This window comes from Balaenoptera musculus, chromosome 12, assembly GCF_009873245.2.
Source record: "Balaenoptera musculus isolate JJ_BM4_2016_0621 chromosome 12, mBalMus1.pri.v3, whole genome shotgun sequence".
NCBI lineage: Eukaryota > Metazoa > Chordata > Mammalia > Artiodactyla > Balaenopteridae > Balaenoptera > Balaenoptera musculus.
Genome location: NC_045796.1, coordinates 10,541,128 through 10,564,138, shown reverse-complemented (window position 1 = coordinate 10,564,138; position 23,011 = coordinate 10,541,128). Strand labels below are relative to the sequence as shown.

General features: G+C 38.3%; 1 protein-coding gene across 1 annotated transcript in view; it reads left to right on the top strand.

Annotated features, from left to right (window-relative positions):
- ARID1B (AT-rich interaction domain 1B) overlaps positions 1-23,011 on the top strand; it is a 407,354-nt gene that overhangs the window by 260,186 nt on the left and 124,157 nt on the right.

The following is a 23,011-nucleotide window of genomic DNA, read 5'->3' as shown; positions in this document are numbered from 1 at the left end:
ATTTCTTCTGTGTTTTGAGTATATTGTTGTTCACAGTGAAGACTTGTTTTAATTTTTACTCTCCCAGACCTCTCATTCGTGAGTCCTTGTAACCCAATCCAAAGTTAGTCAAGTGGAAAACGTTCAGTGCTGGCTGGAATCATAGCAGAGTCTTCCAGATGCTTCCTTAGCTACTGTTGGCCTGAAGAGTGTCACGCCCCACTGTCCCTGCATCCTCACCTGACTAGTCCCAATGAAACGTACTTGAGAGATAGGACCCTGGCATAATCCAGCCTCTCAGGTCAAGTCTCTGCCTTTTGAGTGTAATCCCCGATCCTTCTTTAGAACCTTGTCTTTCTCTTCTTCCCTCTCCTCTTCTTCCTCTTTTATCTTGAAATCTCATTCTCCTTCTCTCTCCCACCACCCCACCTTTTTTGGTGTCTTCTCCCTTTCCTTCCGGTTCTGTACAAATAAACATTAGAAGGAATTACGTCTTGTTTTTTTTTTATTGAGAACTGAATTCAGTTCTGAATAAGTACTCTATCATCAAGTCCAACTACAGCTTTTGCACCAACTTTTTTTTTTTTTTTTAATTTATTTTTGGCTGTGTTGAGTCTTCGTTTCTGTGCGAGGGCTTTCTCTAGTTGCGGCAAGCGGGGGCCACTCTAAATCGCGGTGCATGGGCCTCTCACTATCGCGGCCTCTCTTGTTGCGGAGCACAGGCTCCAGACGTGCAGGCTTAGTAGTTGTGGCTCACGGGCCCAGCCGCTCCGCGGCATGTGGGATCTTCCCAGCCCAGGGCTCGAACCCATGTCCCCTGCATTAGCAGGCAGATTCTCAACCACTGCGCCACCAGGGAAGCCCCCCTGCACCAACTTTAACATATTCTCTACTGACTGAGGTAGTTTGTTTAAACTAACAAAGAAATTATTATTTGCAAGTAGTTCTGTTTACATATGTGAAAAGTATAAAGTAGTGTTTAAACAGAAAGATTATTAAAGCAGGATTTTGTCATATTTGGGGAAATTTACGTCTCTGAGTCACTATCTAATCCATTGTAACGATGCTAGTTAAAGTCATGAAGAGTATAAGTTAAAAGAAATTCAAATTAATGAAAACTTAAAGGAAAATCTCAGACAAATGGAAAATGCTCTCAAAAATACTACTACTAAACGTAATAAAGATAAAACAGTTCTTTTAAGCTAGAACTGCTTTGGCTTTGGGCGTTACTGATTCTGTACCTTAATTGGGATGTATCCTTCCATACCTGTATACCTGTGAATTGGTTAATGTAAATTGTGGTGATTTTTGGTTTATACTTCCTTTCATTTAAATTCAAAAACCATCTTTAATTGATGAAATGTGTCTTTATGGTGCAGTTATTTCCAAATACTTCGAGCGCTGCTTGTGTCAATCCTTGACTTGTGGGCATGTTGGTCTTTGACCCAGAACTGGTAAATGAACCCTGCAGGGAAGTCATTAGAGAAGTGGAACAATTGTGGTGATGGGGTCAGGGGTCAAACCATTACCTACCCATCGGAACTTCCATTTAAATTGGACTCTTGCTTTCCTGAAAGCAGGTCATATATTCAGGGAGAATACTGAAAAAAGAGCTCAGCGCATGTCAGTGCTGACCTATCAGGATGAGATAGGACTCCAGAGATGGGTGGTTTGGGTTTGTTTTGGTTTGTTGCTTTTTTCTCCTGTGTCATGACAAATGACTGTGTGGTTGTTGTCTAGAAGTCAGTTTTTTCGATGTAAATGTCATGGAAGTATAAGTACAAGGAAGTACAAAATTACAAGTGTGCAGCTTGATGTGTTTCCTAAGTGAACGCACGCATACAATCGATACCCCGTGCAAAAAAACCCGCCAGAACCCTGGAAATGCTCTTCCATCCCTCAGCTCCCACCAAGGCGGACCCCTGTCTGAATGAAAGTCGGTGATATCTCAGAGTCCGTGGCGCTAATAGTAATCCATTCTTTCCTTAGTTTCGCTACAGAAAATGATCTTATTTCTCCCCTTTAAAATGTTAAAAGTTTTGTGTGAAGAAAACACAAACCTAATTCAAGGAGTTTATATCAACATCAGTTTTTACTTTTTCATATGACTATTAAAGGAAATTTTAGAAATGATGGGTGTCATGGAAGAGAGTATTCTTTCCTTTGCACTGAAAAATCAGTAGTTCAACAGTTACCCTGTAAGAACGTCAGAGAAAAGGGAAATTATAGTTCAACTCGTTTCAGTTTTGTTTTTACTATTCTTCCTTATATATTTTCTTGTATATATACCTTTTCTGAGGACTATAGATAATCTCAGAATTTTAAATTGTCCCCTGACAAATAATGCATATTAGTTTTAAAGTAGCTTCTATTAAATATCTAAATGAAGAAAGTCTTAATTCTAATGACATTTTTAGGCCAGAACACCATCTTGTTTGCATGATGTTATTATGGTCTGTAACAGGTAGCTTATGTCTGGATTCAGGGTCATCTTTTATTCCAAAAAATGAATCACATTTAGTCCACTTGTTAGAACACTGGTGGTGGTGTTTTGCCACTCCCTTAGTCCAGTAGAGGGTCCGGGAGCTAATTGCAGCGGGGAAGATTTTCATTTTCCATCAAAGCAAAACTAAGAGGTTTTTGCTGGGAGAGGGAGAAGATGCACTTGGATTGTTAAATGATTTTCATCCTAGAAACACTGATAAGAGTACTTTTTTCTTCTACTCTGGCTTTTTTGTTTTCCTTTGTTTGACGTAGGAATAGGAATAACCAGGAGGAGGAACGAGGAGAGAAACATGGAAACATGGGCATAGCTTGGGCTTTGAAGTCAGAGAGCTGGGCTGGACTCATGGCCCAGGCACCTCACCCTCGGAGCCTATTTCCTCATGTGTAAAATGCAGTTGGTTGTCCCTGCCTGATTTGACTGCTGTCAGGATTAAATGACAAAAGGGTTTGGATAAAAACATATAATAAAAATAGCTGTAGTTTATCATATTCTCACTATATGCCAAGCACTATTCTGTGTGCTTTCTTTTGTATCATTATAGCCATAAATTTAACGCCACTTTTACCAGTTTATCAGTGAAGAAATTGAGGCCTCAATTTGAGAGTCTAAGTAATATGTGTAAGGCTGAATGACTAGTAATTAGAAATAAGAAGTGAACCAGGGTCAGACCACAAAGCCCAAGCTCCTAACTGCTGGTTCTTCCCAGCTCCTCTTTTACCAGATAAGTAGTGGCCGTCTGTGGTGCCAGCAAGGCCGCCAAGGTGGTGCACCTAGCACTCACTTCCGGAGGGAAATAATTGGGTTGAAATCGGCTGATGCACTTTGCTAAGACAGTTTCCCTGCTCCCCCGAGCCCTGAGAAAGGGCTACAGTTTTCTTCCACTAAGGCACCAAGGTTCCGTGGGGCTGCACCTGCCCAGAAGGCTACTTTATTTTTGCTTCTCACAAAGGTTCTTCGTGTCCAAATGTACATGTACAGTTTTCCCTGCTGTTTAACCTACCAATTTAAGGTTAACATCTTAAACAGTATTTATTATTAGCCGTGTCTGCCCAAAGCTTTCTCTACTTTGTTTGCTTTATTTTGCACAGGTAGTCATCGTTCTTTTCATTCACTCATCCAGGAACTACTTAAACACTTACTATGCATATTATACTGTGCTTTATATTTTCCTGCCCTTTGTTACTTTCTCCCATTTTCTTTTGGTCTCTCCTTCGCCCTTTTCTTCCTGTCTCTCTGTTCTACTAGATGTAATTGTGTATCACGTGTGGCCAGCTTTTCCAAAAGTTCAGTTAATTCCACTGTTCTCAGGAATTTAAATTCTGTTTGCACTGTACCCCACACGTTTAAGACCTAAAACAGTTATAGATACTTCGGAACTCAGAACTCTATAAAATATTTACCGTATCAGATTGCACTGGGGATCCATTGCAGGTTGAGAACTGTGCTAGATCACAGATGGTATACTTCATGGATTATGATTTCACAAAACAGTCTGTCTTCACAGTTTGCTTCTCTTCTGTTTCACTCTTGCGAATCCTGTGGGTGTAGTCGCCAGACAGAATGAAAAAATCGGATGCTTTATCAGTTTCAGTGATAAAATACGTTTACCTTCTTACTGTTTGGATCCCCTCTGAATGTAGTCATGAGTTCCTTTGCTGTGTTGGAGGTGGGCATCCTGCCCAGGCAGGTCACAAGGTAAGAGGATGTGTATATTCTGTCTTTCTGTGGCCATGGGAGGCTCTTGCCCTCTGAGGTGCCACTTTATAGCCTCTTGGTTTATGGGCCTGTGCGTGTCAGCTAGTGTGATTCACCCACAAGGAGATGGAGTGAACAAGAAATTAGAGAACGAGAGAAAACATTCTGTGAGGCTCACCAAAGGGTACAAATTAGAAAATGAAAGATTTGTTTTAAATCACCAAAGGATCTATTAAACTGTCCTACTATTGTGAATCCTGGGACCTCTCTGCTACATGGTTTTGCACGTTGTTCTTCCTTTTATCACTGACAAAGTCATATCCTTATCACTAAGGGAAACGAGATTTTGAGATAGAGGCAGGTACCTAGGTACATGGTGTGAAATAATAACTTAGAAAATACGCTCAAGTAGATATACGCGCGCTCTCGTGAGCAGTAACGCGTACGCGCGCACACGCTCTGTCCTTTGAAATCTTGAGTGAGGTTAACAATGTCAGCAGTAATGTTTTAACGAAGATACCTAGAAACCTGCATTCTAATGTAGTCTCTGTCTATAGAACCTGTGCATAGTTTTGATAAAAATAATTTAGCCTCTCTGGACCTCAGTTTCACATTTTAAAAACGCAGGATAGGAGTAAATGTTTACCATGGCTTTGTTTAGTTCTGAAAATTCTTTGCAGCTCATAACAATCCATCTTAAGTGTTTCTCTTCCAAGGGAGTCAAACTTCGCTCTCCCCACGTTTTATTATTTATCTTATAACACATTTGTACCTGAAATACTGGATATGAGCCCTAACAACTCTTAAGAATTGGTGAAGTCTAGTTTGGTTAATACTAGCCTGAGTTAGCTGTTGAAGTCTAAAAATAGGTCCTTTTATTTTTTTATATGCTATTCATGTCCTAAGTGTGTCAGGTTTGGGACCCTTGTTTTTACTATTTATTACTGTTGACAGAATATTCAGTAGTAAGTTCCTGAGAACTCTTTACTGCCTAATATTGTCAACCATGGGCTACATGGTTATAAAGCTACGAGTCGAAAAATGTAATATGATGTTGGCCGTCCACTGCAAGTTTAACACCACACACAGATTTCTTATACAGGCTACAGTTAATGCAGTAACTTAGCTGCTTCAGAAATATTCTCTGGAAAAGCCCACCTTTCCCCACCAATGTAAAGTAAGGCCTGTTTTGGTTTCTTACCACTGTTGGACATTTAAACTCCTCTCTTTTCAGCATTTATTTATGTTCCTTGTACCAGTGATGTTATGCTAGTCAAGGGCAATCCTCTGTGAATGCTAAGAACATAGACCAATTGCCAGTATCTAAAGCAAACATGGAGAATTTTCTCTGTGAAGAATTCAACATCAGCTTGACACTAGTAATCATGAGTGGTAGGTAATGAGAGGCTGCAAGCCAGTGAAAAGTAATTCTGCAAACATACCTTTCTTTGTAACACACCGCACTTAGTAGCCCAGTTTCTATAACTGACTAAGTAACTGCACAAATTGGTATTCCAGCACCCTAGCCTCTGAGAACAACTTTCTACTCTTGGAAACTTTAATTATTCTCTTAAAGGGGGTGATGTGGGACACTTAGAATTTTTAAAATTTACAATTACATAAAAACTTCACAAATTATAAAACTGAAAATCAGCTGGGGAAAAGATGTTCATTTTTTTGATAGAGGATGACAGGTCAGTTGGTGCCTTATTTATTTTTGTATACACATTATGCTTAGAGATGTGCTGTTTTGGGGCTTCCCTGGTGGCACAGTGGTTTAGAATCCTCCTGCCAATTCAGGGGACATGGGTTCGAGCCCTGATCCGGGAAGATCCCACGTGCTGTGGAGCAACTAAGCCCATGCGCCACAACTACTGAGCCCAAGTGCTGCAACTACTGAAGCCCGCACGCCTAGAGCCCGTGCTCCACAACAAGGGAAGCCACCTCAATGAGAAGCCCGCGCATTGCAACGAAGAGTAGCCCCTGCTCGCCGCAACTAGAGAAAGCCCGCACGCAGCAATGAAGACCCAACGCAGCCAAAAATAAATAAATAAAAATTAAAAAGAAAAAGAGATATGCTATTTTGCTCTTCTTAAGAAAAAAGACTAGAAGGAAATATGGCAAAATGTTAGAACTTGGTTAGCTCTAAATAGTGGCACTACTGAGGATTTTTATTTTCTATTTTGTTTTCTGATATATTTCTCCTTTGTTTATATTACTTAAAGATACTTATTTTATTTTTCCTTTTAAAGAAAATAAATGACACCATGAAGTATATTTTTGTTGTTGTTGCTGAAGAAAAATATGTCTTCATTTTGAGTTAGTAAATGGAATCAAGTTTATCAGATTTTTTTCTCATTTGAATTAATATGTGTATTGGGATAATTGGAAGTGTGATGTTCTCAGCCCTTCTTAGAATACAAGGACTTAAAATTAAGAAAGAATTGAGATTTGCATCTCACTTTTTAAATATTACAAAACTAAATCTTCTGTTCTATTAAGAGGCATTGATAAGAGCTCTTAAGATGTAGATTTGCCTTATGCAAAGGGTAATGTTTATCTTTAGAGACCCAATAATACATTCCTATTTTTTAATTGCTAAAAATCAACATCTCTGTCATTAGTAGATTTGTACCTCCTTTTTTTGTTACTAGTTAAAAATCCTCAGTAAAATAAAGTTAACACTAAATGTCACTTCATAATTGCAGTAATGATCACACAGCTGTGCTTCCCTCAGTTTGTAACGCATGTCAGCATCAGTTTAGGAGCTCAGCTTCACTTCCTGCCCAGATAGAATTCTGCAGACTGTTATTGTGGTGAGAAAGCAGAGCATGCTGTTGGTCACTGCTGGGCTGCGAAGGCCAGGAGTGAAGGTGCTCCAGCTCTCGGAAATGCCAGGCTAAGCTCTGCCATTGGCCGTGCTTCTGTCCTTTCTATATTTATTTACTTGCTTACTTATTTTCTTACTTACTTTTCAAGTATTTTTCTTTGCTAGATTAAGAACCATTTTATTTATGAGTATCTGAATTTTCAAGGAGGAACTCTTACACTTAAATGAACCTGTAAGAAGCCCACAGAAAAGCAAGTGCCTGCAGCGCTAATAATGAGAACTGACAAGGCAATCCTGCTGGGTTTATTTATGACCTTCTGCCTTTGTTAGCTCTTGTGAGAAATTCCTTTCTAACCATAACAATATTGTTGGAGTTTGGCACTGTACAGAGAAATCCTACCGAGCCCTGAGGCCCACAAACTGGCACTCATTCAGCTCATAACAGATTGCTATGCTTGTTGTAGTTTTACATTTTTCCTTCACTCCTCTTTTATTTAATTCATAAGTAGTTTTCACCAATCTTTATATACATGCTTTATAAATATATTGCTTTTATTCTCAGAGCCAAAATCCATCTTTTCCTTTATACGATGTCTTATCTACTTAGCAGCGTTGAAGAAAATTCAGAAGAGAACAGCATACAGAAAGGCAAGAAGAGACAGGTATATGCAGCACTAGGACAAATCACAGAAAGTCATGTCACATTCTACCAACTGGTGGATCATTGTGGCACTCCTAAACAGTCACATGTGCTTACTCATTCTAGAAGTTAAAGTGAGCTCAGTAGAACAAATTTAACTCCGGTTATAATTTTATGATACTTGGCTTATTATTTAAACTCCATTTCGATACTTTAAGACCGTGTTTAGCTTGCTTGCTTTCTTTTACAATTTCCAAATGAAATGGGAGATTTAAAAGCATCAATTCACAAAGAGAATTGTGTTTAAAATTGTAGTTTTCTTTGGAAGTAAAAGGAAATCAATAATTTTGAACACGTAACTCTTACAACGAGACCCTTGACGGCAGTGTTCTGGATGGAGTTATTTAGACCATAGAAGACAGAGAAACCTGAAGCAGTGGTATTCAGTGTTTCCTATTAACTGGTCCTATTTCTTCAGTGTTGCCAACAATGATAGATTTACAATTGTATTAGATTCTGTCTAAAATATTGATAGACATGTGACTTCTGTTTCTTCTGAGACTCCTTGGGCTCAAGATGCCAGCTTCTGTGGGGAACCAGCTCTGTGGGACCCATTTAACTAAAAGTGCCTGTGTCTGCGTATGTTGAGTGTTCATCACTTTTAGCGGTTGCGTTGTCAGGCTGGGGCCTGCTGTATCATAAGGCCATACTATTAAAATCAATATTTATATTTTTGCTTTGTTCCGTTTGCCTAAAATTTGATTTTTAAAGTTTTCCTCCGCCATCTTACTCAAGTATGTACAAACAGACTTGCTAATGAAGACCATGAGGAAAATTTTATTAAAATACCTTAGCCTGTGATAAAATGTGAAAAGTATGCATATGAGCATAATTTTTATTTGTCCAACTTTGTCTTGTTATTTCATTACCATATACTTTTGCATTAAGTTTTAACGTCTATTCTGAAAATACTAATATGATTTAGTGCTACTACTGTTCAGCTGTTTCCCATCTTTTAAATGGACTTTTGTTAAAGACTGTTGAAATCTGTAGGTTTGCCTTTTGTTTTATTTCTTTCACAAAAAACTTCAGCATTTATTAAAATAACTGCTCAAGTACAAGGAAGAAAGAGAAAATCCTCCCAGATCCAATCACATAAAATAACCACTGTTAAAATTTTATTGAGCATCAAGGGTTAAAAATATATATATATGCACACACACATATTTTACATGTATACATAAATGTATATGTTCGTGAAATATTTTCTACTGTTTTACATAAAATAGATACTGGTAGTTGTTTTTCTGCTGTTACTACTGATTTTCACTCAACAGTCTTTTCAAAAAAAATTACATTATTTAAAATATATATTTCTAATAATTATTATGTATTTTTAGATAGCCCACTAGTAAATTGATATTTAGTTGGTTTCTAGTTTTTTGCTGTTTTAACATCTAGTTTTCTAGATGTGAACAAGAAATATTGTTTTAAATTTATCTGAATACTGTGTGACATAATAAAAATCAAACTCTGATGGCTAATATTTATTAAATGGATTCTTGATTAAACTCATTTAGTTCTTTCGGCCTCTTTGAGTCAGATCCATTTTATAGGTGAAGAAACTGAGGCTTTGGGATATTAATTCACTTGTCTAATTCACACCACTAAGAACTGATGGCGCAGATTTGAACCAAGACTTCACAACCTGGGCTGATTACCTTTTCCAGTCAGTGCCCTCTTTCTTGTGCAGTGTTTATAATTGGTGATACTACATTTTATAGAAATGCCAAAGGCTGTTTACTTAGTTATGTTAACAATTAATATTATACTATTTTCCTAACACACACATTATTATCTGTTAAGTATTTGTTAAAGAACAGAAGGATACCTTCATGCCACTGCTGTTTACTCATCCATCTTATAAGTGAGATATTTTTCTAGAAGTCATTTGTTAATTCTTTATTCTGCCTTTTACATTATAAACAGGGCTTTTTAAAAAGCATACATATTTGAAATGTGTGTATGGTTATATGTGTATGTATGCATTTATATACATACATAGCAACTATTTATTGAACATTTACTATATGCTTAATACTTATTTTTCATAATTATATTTAATCCTTACCATGGCATTATTAATATTTCCCCCCTATTTTAGATGGTGAATGTGAGGCTCAGTGAAGTTAAGTAACTTGCCCAGGATTAGGGGAAGAAACGATGGAGCCGGGACTTGATTTCAAACTGCTCTTACTCCAGAATTTATGCTTTTAACCGCTACACTATTACTGTATACCTACATTACAGTAAATATTTAATGAGCACTTATCTGGCGCCGGGCAGCATGCTTAGTGCTTTATGCAGAGCATTTACCTCATTTAGCCCCACCCAGCACTGTGAGGTCATTACTTCTGTTGTCCCTGTACTGCGTGCGGATGAGAGGTGGCGGCTGATGGGACTCAGTCGTTTGCCTGAGTCCTCTGAGTCAGTGAGAGAGCAGCTAGCGTTGGGAGCAGCTGTGTGGTTCCAGAGTCCGATTCCTTGCAAGCTCCCACCCCCAATACAATACAAATATTCAAGAGAAAACTAGCATCTAATAAATGCATTTTAAAAGCAAGTCATTAGAGGAGGGGAATAAGATGTAGAGATTCAGAAGGAGGCTTCATAGCACTTTCCAGGGATTTTTAGGTTGATGAAGAGTTTAAGTCCAATTTTATTTCAAAACTTATGATTTACTGGGATAAAGAGCAATTCAGCAATGTGATGGGCTTGCGAGTCAGGTTATTTGGGTGTCTCCCTTGTTCAAAGGTTTTAGAAGGCTAAGGAAATGTGAATTTTACCCTTCTGCCTTTCAGAATCCTGTATCTTAATTTGTTTACGCCTTCTCTGAGACCACTTAAAGTGGTCATCAGAGAAAACTCTATTCTTCTTGTTGGCCTGGGAACATGCTCCAAGCAACAGGATAATTACCTGTACGTGTGAGGTACAGTAATACCCTTGCCTAGCATACAAATGGCTCTGTTGGGAGGTTGAGTGTGAAACGTGCTGGACTTCAAGACCTAACTCAGGCCCTTCTTTACTGATACTATCATCATCATCATCGTTATTATTATTGGTATTAGAAGTTTCTGTCTGAAACCCCTGAAAAGGTTTATAACCACTGCCTTTCAAGAAGTAGTTTTGAAGTAATATATTATAAAATGGTTATATGCTCTTAGGAAGATTTGTTATGTAAAACTGCCCTTTAGTGCCAGCACTTGAGGTGTTGAGTGACCAGCTGCCCCTGTACAAAGTTGAAAACAACCTCTCATCTGAGTGAGTCTGTAAACGATAACTGAAAATGAGAAAAATGCATGTTTTTAAGTTTGACTTTGGGGGGAGTGTTGCATGTATTGAATTTCACTTTAAAATATAAAAATAACCTTTACACAGCATTTCCATCTGTAATCTAGCCAGGCTGATCATGTAAAAAAAAAAAATTCTGGATTCTCTACTTTTTTCTAAAAAATTCAGGCGTCTCAAAAATGATTCCTATGGAAATATAAAAACACTTTCTGTTATTGAAGCTATTAGGCTCTTTCTATATTTAAAACTTCCTTCAAATTTTTAATACTGAAGAAATGAAACAACTCTTGTTTTTACATTTTTTGACATTAATACAAAGGGTGATATGAATTTAAGGAAGGAGTTTGTGATTTGAATTAATAAGGCCTTAGTATTTATTTCATTGTTATTATATTTCTGACTTATTCTTTAAAACGAGTGATTTGAATCCTGTATCTAATATATAAATTAGCCTCAGGAAATAATATCTTATGTTTTAAAAGTGATATTCTTCACAATTTCCATATCATTTGCTTTATTCATTATATTGACTCATTGAGAAAATAAACATTATAATCCCCATTTTGCAACTTAATAAAAGTTTAGATTGTCTTGTTCATAGCTGATCAGTGGTGGCACCAAGCTTTAAACTCCTCTTACAGCCAGCACTCTTTCTTCTACAGCATAATGGTCTCTCTGTGGTAATACTTCTGCATTTGTGATTCTTAAATAGTGAGTCATGACGGGTGTTTTTCTTAACCACTTTCCAGTACTCAAATATTTGTTATAACTTCATTGATAGGATTATTGTTGAAAACCTGTGTTCATAAACAGTGCAGGCGGTCTTTGTCTTACTCATTAAAGAGCTTATGAATGATGGAGCGGACACCTGAAAAACAAAAACAAAACAAAAAAACCTACCTCTTCTACACATAATTTCCCTTCTCTTTTGTTGCTACTGTCTGGGTTTCTGTTTTTTTAACCGGCTTCCTAACTCTTGCTCGACTTGGTTCCCCTAGGGCCTGCAGAGCCTTCACCGGTACCCGCTGGGATCAGGAAACATGGGGAGGGCACATTTCCCTGCCTCTTCTTCACTCTTCAGCCACTTCCTTCCAGTAACACTGCTGTCTTGCACTGTATCCCCAGTGACACACGGTTCGGGCTCTCTAACCCACTGCCTCTGCCTTATGGTTAATAATGATAATAGCTTACACTTACGGAGATCCTACTGGGCTAATTCTTTTACGTATAACGTCTCATTTAATTCTCACAACAACTCTTTTTTGACAGATACTAGTATTTCCCCCATTTTATAGATGAGGAGAGTGAGGCACAGAAAGGTTAAGTATGTTGCCCACGGTCAGGGTCAGCGTCAAAGCCGAAGTTTCAATGTAAGTGGTCCTACTCCAGAGTTTGCATTGTAGCAGATGCTAACAATTCATTAAAACTCAACACGGGAAGTTGTGTAGTTGATAAATATGACGTGGGATCATAGAGGAAGGAGCTGTGTAGCTCATTCTGGCGCGGTAGATGTCGGGGGAGACTTTACCAGGATGGTAATGGACGGCTCTTGGAGGGAAGTAGGGCTTAACTGAGTGGACAGTGCAGAGGTTCGTTTCGGGTTAGACCACGTCCTCCCCTCTAGTCCGTAGACGGTGCTCCTCCCACTCTCATTACCTCTTCTGATCTTTGCTTACTGCTGCTGCTCTAGACTTTGAATTTCCACTACCAGGTTAACAGTCCACTACTTTCTTTTTGTTCCATCTCTTCTGTATTAGTTCAGTATTGCTACGTTGAGATTTTTGGTCAGTTTTCTATCAGTATTGTTTGTGAGCTTCCTATTAACATTTTTAGTTCTAGCTCATTCAGTTTCATTGCTGTATGGTATCCCATTTTCTGAATATATCTCTTGATTTTATATTGCTGGAAGATCAGATTGTCTCCATTTTTTTTTTTTTTACTATTACAGTACTGAAACAATGCTACTATGCTTGTATATATGTGCATGTGCCAGTGTATAAACCTAGGAGTGGACATTCTGGGTTATAAGATAAATGCATCTTTAGCTTTACAAGATGCTTACTAATTGTTGTCCGAAGTGGCTATACTAAGTTATATTCCACTAGCTGTGTCTGGAAAAGCAAAGAGTGCATATTTTTCTCTCTCCCGTATTTTATGATCGTGAAATCTCAATTGGAGGTACTACTACCATTTAGTGTTGATAAGAGTATCACCTAATCATCATAAAGGAACTTAAGTTGCACCAAAAAATATATATAAGACAATTGTCTTGACCATGTAAAAATGAATGGAGACAGGACATCTCCTCCTACATAAGAATTCCAGATAATAAATGTAAAAGGAATGAAGGAAATAGAAAATCAACACTATTAGAACACTAGAGTAATGCTGCAGGCAAGATCGACTGATAAATGCTAAAATTAGCAGGCAAAACTTTAAGGTAAAACAGGTATGTGCATAGTTGCAAATATATCCCCCCAAATATGTACTAATTACTGTGTGGTTTTAACATACATGCACTAATTCTTTGTTAAGCCTCCTCCAAGAGGTGGAACTTAATTGCCCTCCCTTGGGTGTGGCTGGGTTCAGTGACTCCCTCCTCATGAACAGAGTGTGGAAAGGGCAAAAGAGCAACTTGACAGTGAAGGAACCTGGCACACGGCACTTTAACCACGTGATCCAAGTTAACATCACCTGTACTAAGTCGTGTTGATATCACACCCCTATATGTTGCTTTGCGAAGGAGGTTTCACTTCTGTGGTATTATTCCCCGAAATCTATAACCCCAGCCTAACCATGAGAAAGCACTAAACAGACGCAAATTGAAGGACATTCTACAAAATACCTCAGGAGTGCTCTTCAAATGTGTCCTGGTTGTGAAAAACAAGGAAAGATTTGAGAAATTGTCACGGATTGGAGGAGACAAGGTGAATAAATGTGACATGTATCCTGGATTGGGTCCTGGAACAGAAGATGGACATTACTGGCAAGGCTGGTAAAATGCAAATTAAGTCTGTAGTTTCATTAATAGTATTGTACCGATGTCAAGTTCATAGTTTTGATAAGCATGCCATGGTTACTATGTAAAATGTTAACTTTAAGGGAAACTGAGTGAAAGAACAGTCAGTACTGTCTTTGCCACTTTTGGGTAAGTCTAAAGTCACTTCAAAACAAAAGGTTTTAAAAATCCAGTGAAGGATGTAGAACAAGTATGTATGTTCATAGGGCTCACGGAACTGCGGAAAATGTCAAAAAACAAAGTTTTAGTATTATTCTATGACAGAACTTCCCTTTATTCCATGTAGACTTGGTACAATTTGTGAGTTGTGTGTGTGTTTTTTTAAGTTGCTAATTTATTTGCAGTTCCTATACGTCTTACTGTTTTAAAGTATTTCATTGCTATATACTGAAGAAATAGATGTCTCCTGAGGGTTTGTGCCTTTTTGTTTCGAAGTTTTATTTTCAGAATTTCTATATGCTAAGCATTGTACTTCTAGGTAAACAATAGTGGGTCTTTTTTGTTTTGTTTTTTACCATGAGAGATGCAAAAAAGTTGGTGTTGATTGCTTTTCTGCCATAAAGATTTATGATGTACTTTTAGCAATAAGACCTCATATCAGTAGACAAACTCTAAATCTTACATATTTACGTATCTTGTTAGTTTGTCAATTTGCTTTCAAAGCACGTGGGTCATTCATACTTATAGTTTCATACCTGGCACTGATACTTGTAAAGCACCAACCCATAAACCCACGTCCCTGCCCCTGCATGTCATGAGCGGATTTTCCTCCTTTGTAACTAAATGTCTTCAGAGTCACCGGTTTGGAATAGAATATATAGTTAAAGAACATAATCTGTTAAATTATGTTACTCATATTAGTTTTTAGACACTGTTTTGCTGTTTTAAGGGTAAAGGCTGTTACCCTTCAATTCATTTTATCCGTTAATTCTTACATATAAATGAAAGGAATAGGATGCCTGTAGACTTGTGAAATTATTGCAGTTAGAAAGCACACTAATATTTAACCTGGACTATAGTTATTTAGGCACTTTTTGTTCATTTACTTGTTAAATTTTATATAGTGCTAAAAATATATCGATTTTTAAAAAAGTTTTACAAATTTATTTTTGAATGGTACCTGTAATTTTAATCACGTTTAAAGCATTCTTTGCTCATAAACATTTGAAAACAAGGGGGTTTTTTTGGCTTTAAAACGTTTAACAATTCTCATTTGGCACCCACTGTATTTTTTTGTGTGTTTGTTTGATAATATTAAAACTCGCCGTTTAGACCTCTGTTGGCCCCCTAGTTCCTAAAACTGTAAGCCCATATTCCTTGGCGTGGGCATGTGAAGTCATTCACAACTGCCTCTTCAGCCTCATCCTCTCTCGCTCTGCTTTTCCAGCCTCCCTGATCTCCTCACCCTTCCCAAGGGGCCTGGCCTCCCTTAGTTCTTTTTGCCTTCACACATTGTTCTCTCTGCCCTCCACTTGTCCACAGGGCACAACTTCACTCCTAGTCTGGACCTGTGTCAGACAGCAGCCCCTGGGCAGATATGCGCTGGCTGAAGACGTACCGTTCTTTATTCCACAACACTTGTTAATTCGCTTTTTCTTAGAATTTCTGTTTAGCTGTTTGTCTCTTTTCGTTGAGACTCCATGAAAGGAGGACATTTAAGTGTACAAGATCACCTATACAGGCCAACTTAAACATAAAATGTCATCCACATGTAAAAACTGTCTTCCACCTTCTTTCCCCTACTGCCTCCCACCTACCCACCCCGCAGCTCCATCTGCTAACCTTAGAGAGGGCATGCCTGCCTAAGGGTAAGACTCAGTACCAATATCTCTCCCCAAATTATTCAGTATTCTCACTTTATTATATAGTTTTACTTTCCCCCAGTAGCCTGTCATTTGTATTAATTAGTGTATTCTTTAAGATGCCATTGCCCTTAGAATAACAAAGGGCCAGCAGTTATTCATATGTGAGTATTTTTTAGTGTTTTCAGCACTGATTTGGGCCTTGACTTGAGGTCGGGAAGGGTCCTGGCTATTTTGGACAATGAAATCAGTTAAAAAACATTTTGCCTGGTAGGAACAACGGACTGGAGCTCACAAGGTGCTGTAGTCTCCTCATGAAAGAAAATGTACATAACATCTGTGCCATGGAGAATGGTAGTCACAGTGGGTATCGCTAAACATCAAATCGTGATCATGAGCGTCACCATTATCACCTGAAAGGGTAGCCTAGGATCGGAACCGACAGTGTTAATCCCAAATTCCATACAACCAAAAGATAACTGTAAAATAAATTTTCTTACCAAATTATTTTTAAGTTCAAGACTGCCCATACTGTGGTTACGGGTCTATGTGTTGTTATTCCTGGTCTACATAATGTCTGCTGTTAATAGTGGAAGAGCAGAGACTCTCCCTGGGCAGAGTTCAAAAACAGAATAACTTAGGATCCCCCTGAGGCCTGTGCAATGGAGAAAAATTCCCTTACATGATGCATATTTCATACTTACATTGTTCACCACTTCTAAATTTAGAATGGCAGCACATTTCATATCAGGGGTTCTAACCCAAGGACCTTTGAGGATAGCTTTTATTTTGGGTGTGAATTTTTTAAAAATCAAAGGAAATATAACCATTATAAAAATTTTTGCTTATGATAGTATGCTTATCTCTGAGTCCTGCTTTTGTAAAGTATCAGTTTAGCTGATTATCCTTATATATGTCCCTTTAAATTGAGAGTAACCCATAATGGAATCTTTGCTTGAGAAAGAATGCAAATGAATCAGGTGAAAGTAATTTCCCCAAAAAATGGTTCTTGGCTACCTCCCTTAAAATGAATTCTGACTCATTAATTTTCCTTGTGTTATCCCTGGCTTTAGATATGAATTTGTCATTTGTTGAGCTTGTGACTATTTTTAAATTAAGATCAAATATTTTTTTTCCAGTTGACCTTATACATATTAAGGCTAAGAATTGTCTATATTGTCACGTATAATGAAGAGATAAATATTTGTTATTTGGACATGTTTAACAAGAAAGTGAGATATATATAACTTTGTAAGAAGATGCTTTGCAGGCCTACAAATTAGTGCTTGGAAGGATTTTCTTTGTGGATTCTGTCTTTCTGTGCCTTTGCATTTTTTAATTCATTTAGACAGGAAGTCTAAGCTTTTAACTCATTTGCTGTCTAGACAAATGAAAGCAGCAGGGACTTTGGTGGGCGTCTTTGAAATACACTGTTACATGTGTTTGTGCTGAAAAGAAGCCTACAAACATCATGGAAATTGAACAGTCACTGTGAGGTTTTTCCTTTTGTGTATATATGTCAGTCAAATTATTGGCTCAATTCTAATATCAACTTCAAGGTGTATTTGTATCCCATGTCTAAAATGATAGTTCTAAAATAAGGTTGGAGGGTATGAAGTGATTTTACAGTGTGTTTCCAAAGAGCTAAGCATCTAATGAGGCTGGATGCTTGGCCTCCAGGATGCTAATTGGAAACAGAGGGCTGAGAATTCATTGCTAAATTTTAATAGCGATCTCAATCGTTTTCACTAGAGCATTTATGGTAAATATTCAGAAACGTTTGCACGTGCTGACTTACTTTGTACAGTATTTGCAGCTGTTTTACTGTAGAGCTTATAAATTCAGTGACGTTCACCAGTGACCAGTCAAATCCTCCTCTCTAACACCAGACCTGGCGTGAGGAGTCACTGCCCTTAAGAAAGTTAGGGTCTAGTTGGAGAGAGAAAAAGAAAAACTGCATGCCAGGATTTGATACTCAATATTCTAAAAAGGAGAAGAGACACTATTTCTGCTTTTGAAGATCACTGAGAGACTGTTTAAAAGACCATTGAGCTGGCATTTTAACCTGTGCTTCAAACCCATGGGAAGTCACAATGAGAAATCATTAACTGTATCCTATTAAAATCCTTAAACAAGAGACCTGAACTCGTCTCATTGATTGAAATATCTTCTCTGTTTCTAATTCAGTGTTTATCCTCATCCTCTCTTGGGGCACTTCTGAGCAAGAGATGCCCAGTGTGTGTGACGCTTTGCAGTTTTCTACCAGTAGCTGATCTAATACCGTCCACTAATTGTATTGAGAACCATAGCTGAGAGTATTTTGGAGTTGATTTGCTTTTTTAAAAAACCCACTTATTTAATTAAACAAGGGAGTAAAATTTTCTAACTTACTCCCAGTTCAAGACAGTAAGACATCACCAGCATTGACTGAATTTATCCTTTAGTAAACTAACTTATTAGATAAATTGATTACCATCAAAACCAAAGATGTCTCTAGATGTAGTAAGTCATAATATATGAACGTAAAGTATTTTTAGGGAGGATCATATATAGTATGCAGACATATTTATACTTAATGTTGTATGTCTATTTTATATATTTGCAGATCTCTAAAAATTCCTCCTGTGCTCCTTCCTGGCATGTTCTTTTTTTTTTTTTTTTTTAATTTATTTTTATTTATTTATGGCTGTGTTGGGTCTCCGTTTCTGTGCGAGGGCTCTCTCCAGTTGTGGCAAGCGGGGGCCACTCCTCATCGCAGTGCGCGGGCCTCTCACCATCGCGGCCTCTCTTGTTACAGAGCACAGGCTCCAGACGCGCAGGCTCAGTAATTGCGGCTCACGGGCCCAGTTGCTCCACGGTATGTGGGATCTTCCCAGACCAGGGCACGAACCCGTGTCCCCTGCATTGGCAGGCAGACTCCCAACCACTGCGCCACCAGGGAAGCCCCCTGGCATGTTCTTATATACATTCCTCTGTCACTGCCCTCCCCCACCCTATCCCATCATGTCAATCGGAACATATTTGTGCTTTATGTTAATTCATAAGTGTTTCTCTTGTCGGAGTCTGATAGGATTGTTATTGCTCCCCAGTGGCATTTCGTTCTAAGCACAGTGAAATCTCTTGTACTTGTCACTTGGGTTAGAATGAAAATTTTACATGGGCGGAGGGTGGATGGATGATGGTTACAGAGGGGAAAGTCTTTGCAGGGAACTTGCATTTAAATTAAACTTTAAAGTAAAACAAGCTTTTCCAAAAAAAGGCATTGATTTTCTAAATATAAACTAACCACTGATAGTAGGGGTTGTATTTTTTTGGGTGTGCTGGAAAGTATTCAGCATTCTGAGTGATGTCAGATATTGAAAACCCAACTTGATAGCAAGATTTTGCCAAATCAAATTGTCATGGCAAAATATTGAATTTACTATGCATGAGCCCACGAAGTCATTGCCTTACCCGTCATTCCATCAATAAAGAGGAAGGACGTAAGGAATGCTGTGGGGCAGGGGGACTCCGGCCCCTTAAAAGAGTCCTCCCTGCAATTACCTTACCTGCCAGCTTTCCGGCAAGATAAATGGAAGCACTGTAGCTTGAAGGTGCCTTGGTTAGAATGAGATGCAGTAAGGTCTCTCTGTTCTTCACAGGCATATAGATCTGATAGTACTTATAAAAGAAGAATAGAGTTGGTGCCCTGCTGACTAAATTGTCCTCTAGAGGGGTGTTCGTTACAGAGCTTCTTTGTTAACTAGGCTGAATGTTTAAACCACTGTTGAACTTCTTTTATTAACGTTTTAAGATAGCTATACATATGGATACCCTAAGTATCTGCAGGGCGGGAATATTTCTCTATAATTTACATATAAAAGTTACGTGTGTGTATAACAGTAATATAGAAATTATATCTTTTTATTACTCTTCTGTTACACTGAGGTGTAGTCAGCACTGAAATTCTGATGACTTGTGAACATTAAGAAAGCCACCGTTTTTATATTTTTCTCTTGATATTTCTTCGATCAGCTTGTTGAATAACAGAAATGTTTTTCCATGCCTTTGCAGCTTGAATGAAGCTCTCTTAACACCCATCCGTGTCACTTTTTCAACCATAACATGGAATTTTAAGGGAGGACAGGGAAGGAATTTATAGGTAGTGCAGAGAATTTTAAAATTTTCGAAGTAACAGTTTGTTTTTTTATGAAGAAAGATTTGCATAAAATTATTTAACTTCAAATAGTGATTTTTTAAAAAATTGAATCTATGTTGTTTTTTCTGTTGAATTCTGTATTGTAGTATAATAGAAGATAATGATTTTATATCTAGTTATCCACCAATTTTTTTTTCTTTAAAGAAATCATGAAAAGCATATTTCCTCCCAACTGATTCTTATGTGAGAGACCCTTATTTATGCATGATACACATTTGTTAGGTATTAGAGAGTATATCTGTACACGGAGCCCACCCCCCCATTCTTAGCCAGGGGCTGATACCGTTAAAGAGGAAAATTCTATGTGGCTCCCACTCAGGTTTTCCAGGCGGGTATAGATGTGGAGTCGGTCCCTGTTCCTGGTGAAGCTTGTATAATTCCTGACACACGGGTCACCATGCATTTCAGCTGAGACCTGTCCTTCTTGTGTTTCCCCCAAGGAAGAGGCAAAGGCATTAGAGGCTATACTAGATACTGCAGGTCGGCACACTTTTTCTGTAAGGGCCAGATAGTAAATATTTTAGGCTTTGAGGGCTACCGTCTCTATCAAGGTCTCCACTGTGGCCCCAAAGCAACCATAGACAATACTTAAAAGGAACGGCTGTGACTGTGTTCCAGTAAGATGTTATGTACACCGAAATTTGAATTTCAAATATTTTTCATATATCACAAAAATGTTACTCTTGATTTTTTTCAGTCACTTAAAAATGTTTGGCTTACAGGTGAAGCCGGAATAGGTAGGGTCTGATTTTAGCCCTCAGGCCATAGCTTGCCATGTCCTGGAGCCCACAGGTGTGTCCCTTCGCACTTCTGTGAATTGGTTATATCAGGTTAGGAAGGGAATGCCTTGGGGGCAGGTACTTTAAGAATTACCCAGGACCCAGCCACTCTTCTAGAACCCCCGCCCTCCCTGGCTCTGAGACGGTAGGGTGGGGGGCAGACGTCAGGCAACTCAGCATTCAGCCTGGGGTGGGAGGAGTGGGTAGAATCCTGTCCTGTCGTCCCTTTCAGCATTCAGCACCTCTGCATGTGTGCATGTGCACACATCTATTAGCTTAAGTTTTGTTTCCAGGAACTCAGATAATTGCCTTGATTGCTGAAGTGTGAATACTTTCTACATTGTATGTAGCATATTACTTGCTTAATAATCTTCCTCTGTTTCTACCTGGCTTCACAAAAAATTCTGAAAGTCTGAATCGAACTATTGTTGAACCCAGTAATCAAGTTGAATACAGTGTTTTACCAGCTGAACATGTGCAAAATCATGCATCTCATGTGCCCTAAGTAGAGATGTTTATATATTTTTTTCTCTGAATTCTGAAAATGTGGTTCAGTTTGCCCCATTTTATTTTGGAGATGATACTTTTTCTAGGAGGTGATATTTTCAATCACCTGCTACTATTAATGTTTCTTACTTATAAGCTCAGTTATATGACATTGAAGATTACTCTATTTTACTTAAATGTTATTCTTGTTAGCATAAGAAATTTTTGTTTTTCTGTAACATTCATTTTTTTGTGAGATTTTCATCAGCTCTTCTTTAGAACGTGTTTTTTAATCATTGGCAATTTTGCTATTAATAAAAGAGAAGTTAATTATATAACAGATGGTTAACAGATAAACTTTCCAGGAGTCTAGGATCCTGATTCTGAGTTTGCTTTGTGACATTTTGGGGTACCCTGAAGAGCTCTAACCAGCTCTGCTTTACCTGGCCCCCTTTGTACTTCCTGGTCTAGTTTCATTCTTAAAATCCTAAGCATCTCGCTCCACCAGTTTCCAAAGCCCTAGTTTTAGCAGTCCCAGTAGTAAGCAATGAGGTAAAATTAAACATTAATAAAATTGCATGAGTGGAAGATGTCAATTAGTGTTGAATACGCTTTGCAGACAGTAGCATAACCTGGTATTTCTGATCCCATTCTGCAGTATTTAGTCCTAGATTATCAAGACAAATATCTTTTATCCTGCCTCTCAGTCTTTAGGGCTCATTCAGCACCTAGCTCCGGGTCTCACCTGGGTTTGCAGACTTGGTGATCTGGGAGCCCAGCCATTGCGGCAGGCCTGCGCTGATGTACTGACTCCTGCTGGTGGGGGCCGTGGCACGTGCCCTAGTGCCACAGCCATGAGGAAGACAGAGCAAAGGCTCTGTCCTCTCACTCTGATGAGGGTGTGGAGGACAGTTTCCTCCTTCCTCTTCTCTCAGCCTCCCTTCACAATCTTTAGCAGATGCCGCCTGTCCTCGGTGGTGTTAACTAGTAACAATGACCTTGACTCTCTGATCTTTGGTTTCTATGTCTGTCAAATGGGGATTTTAATAACTGCCTAGAGGTTGTTGTGATAAAATTACAGGACCTTAAAGATTGTTTGTTTAGCTTAAAACTGTATAAAAAGTAAGTTATAACATTAGGACTCATTTCTGCCAACATAACTTCAAAGGGATTTATTGTCACAATATGAGATAAAAATAACACATCACTCTTTTACTATAAGAGCACTTTTGCAATTACCTAAAATGTAAGAATTTCTCACCACAAGGTTTGGTTACAATTTTGACTATTACATTAGAAGATCATAGTTTGAAATTCAGACAGTCCTCCAATGTTGATCTCTAAATAGGAGGATCCAAAGCCTATAGTTTTCAGCTTACTGAAGTAATCATTTACGAATCAGGCATTCCATTCAGATGGTACATCACCGCATAGAGTGCTTTTCCTGTGACTCTTTGACAGGTTTGTTGGACTAGATGCTGACAGCTTAAAGGAAAGCTATAGGATCGTTTAATGAAAGGGAGGTACAACTTTACTCACTGTTTAGCGATAGATCAGATCCTATGGGTTCAACTGACAAGAGACCTCATTAAAGTCTTCTAATAACAAGTGGCCATGCTCTGGATTTTGGGCGTTATCTAGAAAAACTTTGAAGGGGGCATTGTTAGGATTTTCAAATAGTATTTTGAACAGGTATTGGTCCAACTATGTGTTACTCTATAAATGCATG